Source organism: Alosa pseudoharengus, unplaced genomic scaffold (assembly GCF_046254945.1).
Source record: "Alosa pseudoharengus isolate Yale_2024_CS ecotype anadromous, Long Island Sound unplaced genomic scaffold, YU_APseudo_1.1 YU_APseudo_1.1_scf_2, whole genome shotgun sequence".
Taxonomy (NCBI): domain Eukaryota; kingdom Metazoa; phylum Chordata; class Actinopteri; order Clupeiformes; family Clupeidae; genus Alosa; species Alosa pseudoharengus.
The window spans coordinates 45222143-45228142 of record NW_027468663.1 but is presented as its reverse complement, the minus strand read 5'-3'; the positions used below and the strand labels follow the sequence as shown (position 1 = coordinate 45228142).

General features: G+C 37.4%; 1 long non-coding RNA gene across 1 annotated transcript; it reads right to left on the bottom strand.

The window, feature by feature from the left end:
- Positions 1 to 904: 904 nt before the first annotated feature.
- On the bottom strand, positions 905 to 3330 carry LOC143134642 (uncharacterized). Its single transcript, XR_012988700.1, has 3 exons — positions 3221 to 3330; positions 1541 to 1773; positions 905 to 1373 (listed from the first exon to the last, which is right to left on the bottom strand). It is a non-coding gene; the product is annotated as an uncharacterized LOC143134642 (long non-coding RNA).
- Between the last annotated feature and the right edge of the window lie 2670 nt (positions 3331 to 6000).

Genomic DNA, 6000 nt, shown 5'->3' with positions numbered 1-6000 from the left:
GATATACATGTATGGGCCACCTCACCCATTTAACACTCTAGTTTATCACCATGTTGTTATATAATCTATTAATATTCTCATGTTTTAAGAGACCGAATGCTGTGAATTTGGCCTTGAGCACATTCTATGAAATATGGACCTTTAAGTATAGCTGAATGACTGGACTTACCTTCGGTCATAGTTGTGGAGAAGTCTCTCAGTAATGCTGGAGGTTTATCCTGAGGTGTTGTTGGGTTGGGTATTGACATGTGTCCCATTAATCAAGTGTAAGTTTAGGGAGGGTGGATATGGGATGCTAGACAGCACCACTGGCAAGGCTATTGGGAACTTAAATTCACAGACAGGTGAGGGTGCCCATCTGACAAACCCCATTAATCAAAAAGATTTCTCACCAATTCCAAATGATCAGAATAAGCATGACTTCTCTTGATCCCTGGGAGGTTATGAATGAAAGGTGGAGTATAATTTTATTGTCAGTTTCTTTGCCATGCATGACACATTATTATTTTCAGCAAACAGTTATTGTGTGCACATCCCACCTTCTGGCAGGTGCAGGACAAAAGAAAACGTACTCAATTGAAACAATATAATGTCCGCAACACTGCTTTTGACTCCCATATATTTAATGCACAACAGGCAACGTTTCGACCCTGCTGGGTCTTCTTCAGGCAAAAGACATCATTATTATTTACCATGTGATGTGATATGAACTGATTTCACCCCACCAAGGTTTGCAGTGGCATTGCAATGTGAGGACACTTCTATCCCTGGAGTGATTGGTAAAATTAAACATTATACAAGCTTAAAGCAGATTTGGTTGAAAATAACTGGGTTTTCCATTTGTTTATCTATAAGTTGTATTTTTGGAACTTAGTTTGATCCATTTAGTAGATGGGAACCGAAACTTAAACCAGTGGCTGCATGATCCTCTCTCAATCAGAATTAAAAGTTAAAATTAGAAGTCTGGAAAATTTCATAATTTAATGATGTGGAAGGAGCGTTAGTATTATGAGTACAGTAGAGACAGAACTTCCTGTTAGGTTTTTGTGTGACAGTTAGCTAGTTAGTCTTCACTGTGGGCCTCAGGGCACAAAAGTAGAGCGCATAATCTGAAAGTTCAGCAGAGGAGAGATCCAGATAGAGTTTGTTTTTAGTCATTCTAACAAACAAACGAGGGTCCACATCTGATGTCTGATTCTGCCCGGCAAAGGCAAAGGTCATAAGATGCTGAGGAGCTGATTTTGGATGCTGTCGATACCAAAACATGTTGGGTGAACCTAAATAGGAGTAGCTGCATGAAAGGGTTAAATCGGATCCCTCCACATCAGACACTTCAGTCCTGTCTGGAGTAATATCATTCCCATGAGTGAGTCCTATGAGAAGAAAAATAAATAGAATTTTCCTTATTAAGAACCAAAATATATTAACCATGTAGCAATGTTGCCATATGGTATGACATTCATTCAGTTTTGTATCCCAGATATGCTTATTATTACACCAAATGTCATGTGAAAATGACATTTAAAAATGTTATCTGTACCTGCTATGGTCATGAGGAGTGGCACTATGTAGTGAAGCATAGTGAACTCAATGAAGATCACGATGGGCCCTTAAGATTCTTCAGCTTGAGCTCAAACTCACATTCTCATCTGGGTGGAAACGTTTTTCAGAACACATCCTGTCAGCTCCTCCTCCTGCAGAAGTGGCTGATGCAAAAAATCAAGCATCAGCTGAGCTGGTGAGGTGGGGCTACTCAGGAATACCTTAAGTGGACTAACAGACAATGCGTACAGAGTAAGCTCTGTACATCATCACAACTGTGTTCATTTTGTAATACCAATACCTCAAAAACGGACAGGAATTCTCCTTGAACAAATATCACTTTTACAAATATCAATGGTACCATGTCAATGCAGTCTTTACACTGTACATTAAAATGTTGTATGAGTACTCAGAATATAAATGAGAATGTTGCTCTTTTTTTCTTTTATTTGGCCTCTAAAGTGACCTCTAACTCATGTTGTGATAATATGAACTGATATAATTTGATGATGATACAAATTGTTTTATAACAAACTACATCATACTACATTTCTTGCACCAATGCTGCACCATATGCTAATGTACTTATGCTGATACAAAAGTTCAACTTGTCTCTTTACCACGTTGTCTCCAAGAAGATATAGGTCCCCCTTATAAATCATGGTTCTACTCAAGATTTCTTCCTCTCACCTTAGTGTCTCAAACTCACATTGGGTTGTTTTACGTGCTGTGAGAGATATACATTGGTATGATGCTGTGTAAATAAAATGGAATGGAACTGAATTGCAGACTACATTCAGAAATGCTGCCATCCCGTGGTCATGTACCTTATTACTCCATAACATCCACGCCCTCAGAAGAGTAACACGCAGCAGGGACAAATCCAAAACATGACTTAATCCCACATTTTTCCCAGACATGAAAATATCAAAATCATGTGTCTTGAGTAACCTTTTGAAGTAATCAATTATTATTTTTTCAAATTTTAATGAAAATGTGGGTGAAAAGGAGTGTTTTATGTCCGGTCACAATTGTGACTGTTGGGAAATAACAGTCATATTTTAGGGATTTTTATTTTTGACACATTTCAATGTGCAATCATCTAATTTCCAAAAAATTCCGGTCAGAGATGATATGGGGACATTGTACCAGGTCTCTTCATTACATTTAAATTTTTATCACAATACAATACTCAATATTGCCTCTGCAATTCTCTATAATTTTCTAAGTGTGCCGATTTTTACAGTGGAGGGGATATATTTTCTGGTAAGGTTGTTCATGTCTATTGCAAGTCTCTTCATAAATTCAGCCAATATACTTTCAACAGGCTGACTGGCAAGTTGATTATACTCCCCACCACCTAGTTTATATGTGACATATGTAATAGTTAATGAGGACAATGATTTACTGTAGTCAGTTAGATATGAGCAGAGTCAGACACTTGCAGATTTTGGATTGTTAAAGGGACAGATTTCACAGTGGTGTTGAGTTGAGCTTTAAGTCTTCCTTTGAGTTCATCATTGCCCCCTATCTCTGAAAGAGTATCTCTGCAGCATACTGTATATCGAGGGAAGTCATTTGCTTGACATTTGTACCAAAACAAGTAGACTTGGTAGCCTGTATTAGTCACATCATATTTACAGCTGAGTGTCACCAATTCACCCTCTATGCCGACTACCTGATTTGATGGCTGATTAACAGAGTCCTCCATCCCTCCGTCAACTGTAAAAAAAACAGACATCAGACATTTTACAAGATAAGAAAAATGCCCAGATTGGCAGGTATTAACTTAAGTACTAAACATTTAAAAAATGAAACTATCAATCAATCACTAAGGTGAAGCTGGGTGGAAAAGTTTACTTACCACAGTAAGAAACAATCAGAATGTGTAATATATTTCTTCAGAGGGTCATGACTATTTTGTGCAATGACACAAGCTGTCTAATGTCTCACAGCTCTGAGACACAAATAAACATCTACATCTAATCGACATGTAGTGTTGAAATGTCGCCCCACCCTGGTTCCCAGTGATATTGCAGTCCAAGTGCAGCTGAGTTTTCTAGTATGTGACATACAGTCAAATACATTTTATATAAAACACTGAATGTGAGCTACAATTGGACAAAATAAACATTGTTTTACATGTTATGATTTAGTATGACTCATTGGCTCCTGCAGAGGTTCAGTAAACAGGGGTTAGAGAATCAATTTGATGGATCATGAACATGAATGTAATCATAATAAACATAAATAAACATGTATGTATTCATTTGATGACTTTAATCTCTGTAGGCTTAAACACTTCATCCATACCTCCTGATTGGAATGTAAGATATGGTGCATTTTATTTCATGTCTTGTCATGCCATGTGAGTTTTTGTACAACAGTTAGCCCATTTCCTTCACTGTGGGCCTCATGGTACAGTAGTAGAGAGCAGAGTCTGTGAGTTCAGCTGCAGTGAGCTCCAGGAACATTTGACTGAACTCCTTATTCATTCTCCCAGAGAATCGAGGATCCACATTTGATGTTTCTGTCTTATCACTAAGGATGAACAAGAGAAACTGAGGTGCTGATCTTGGGTACTGTCGATACCACTGTAGATAGTCTCCAGAGCTGTAACTAATGCTGCAGGAGAGGGTTAAATTATGTCCCTCAATCATGTTGAGTTCAACTCTGTTTGGAGTGATTTTGTTCCCATGGGCGTTACCTGAAAAGAGATGGTATGTCATATTTCATCATCATCATCAAACATTGTTTAATCAGGGGAAATTGACTGAGCATTAAACTCTTTTACAGCAATGACACCAAGACATGACAAATATATTTCAAAAATAATAAACACAAGACAAAAGATGCCAGATGGAGCGGCATAGTTGTCAGCGTACCCGTGACACTAAGGCATACAAGACAGACAACAAACAAATGAACAAATGATAAAAAGTAAAAAAGACAATTGAAAAGAAAAAAATATATATTTTTATCTTTTGTTATGTCTCTTTCTCCATTATTTGACAGAAGTGCTAAATTCTGAAAGTTCATAACGACCAACAGCATGCCACAAAACATTGTGTTTACCTGAGAGGTCCATAAGTAATATGCCTAGAAAGAAAATCATTTTGGAGGTTAGCAACTGTGAGGTCTGCTAAAGTAACACCATTTGAAGTTTCCCATGGGTAGGCATTGTGACGTTATCATGATCTTCTCTTTCTAGCTCCTCCCTCCTGGCTCCAATACAAACAGAAATGACTTTGTGAGAGCGTTATGGATTCAGTTCCACACTGTATGCATTGGAAAGTTTTTACAATAAATATTAATAAACGTATGATAGATGTTCGCTTGTGAATTTGAATGAAGTGCTTTATTGGTCTGAACATCTTAAAAGGTCATGCTTCATGGCAGGCAAGGTTTGAAAACCTGTCTTTGGATGTATGCTATTCGGTATCTACAATGTACAGTAGATACACAAAAATGTAGTTGCACAAAAATAAAATCTATTTTCCAAAGTACGTCTTTTTAAATGATATATATATTTTTTCAATTTCATAAAGAACACCATCTGACACTGTGAGGTTCAGAGACATGAAATTAGGAATCAAGCACAATGTCATTGTTTTCCTAGGCATAGTTTATGCATTTATTTGCAATAGTCATTGCCATTGTTTTCGTTTAATATCAACAATCTGTGAGTTTGCTACCTTGCAGACAGATGAGGATCTACAGCTGAGGTCTGGTTTTGCCCCAAATACTGATAAGATACTGAGGAGCTGATTTTGGATGCTGTTGGTACCAAAACTGGGTGTAGTAGTAGTATTAAATCAGACAACTCTTGAGCAGAGATCTCAGTGCTCCTCCTAGAATGATGCCAGACTCTGAATAAACAGAAATTCGTCTGGAAGAATTAAAGAACATTCTACATTTTGATTCATCTGCATGCTTTTTTTGTTTTTGTTTTTGTATATCTGTCATAAAAAAAATAATTATTATATCTAAAAGGTTATTGGGTTTTGGTTACCTTGGTGTTATTATTATTATAAACATGATAATGAACATGATGAATGGACAAATGAATGAAGTGATCACGCATATGTTGTTGATCATAGAGGTGAGTTAATTCTTTATTTGTAGATATGACTATATGTGCAGCTTGGATACTGACAGTGGTGACACCAAAGTCATTTTAGGCAAGTCCCTGCACTCTGCGTCCATACTGTAATGCTTTTTGGGCACTTATCAGGCATCTCTTTCAGGCAGAAATGCCTGTGTGCAAGGCTTCGCGAATCAAGTGAACACACAGATGTATTCACCTGGAAGCGGCGGAATATGTGTAGGACTGTCAATACGACTGCCATGTTTGCTTAACAAACTAATCCCATACATTTTTGTAAGCTTGCAGTGCCAGTGCAGTGTCCGTTAAAGCCTGTGTTGCAGGTTAAACACCACTGTTGATTAATGGGTACA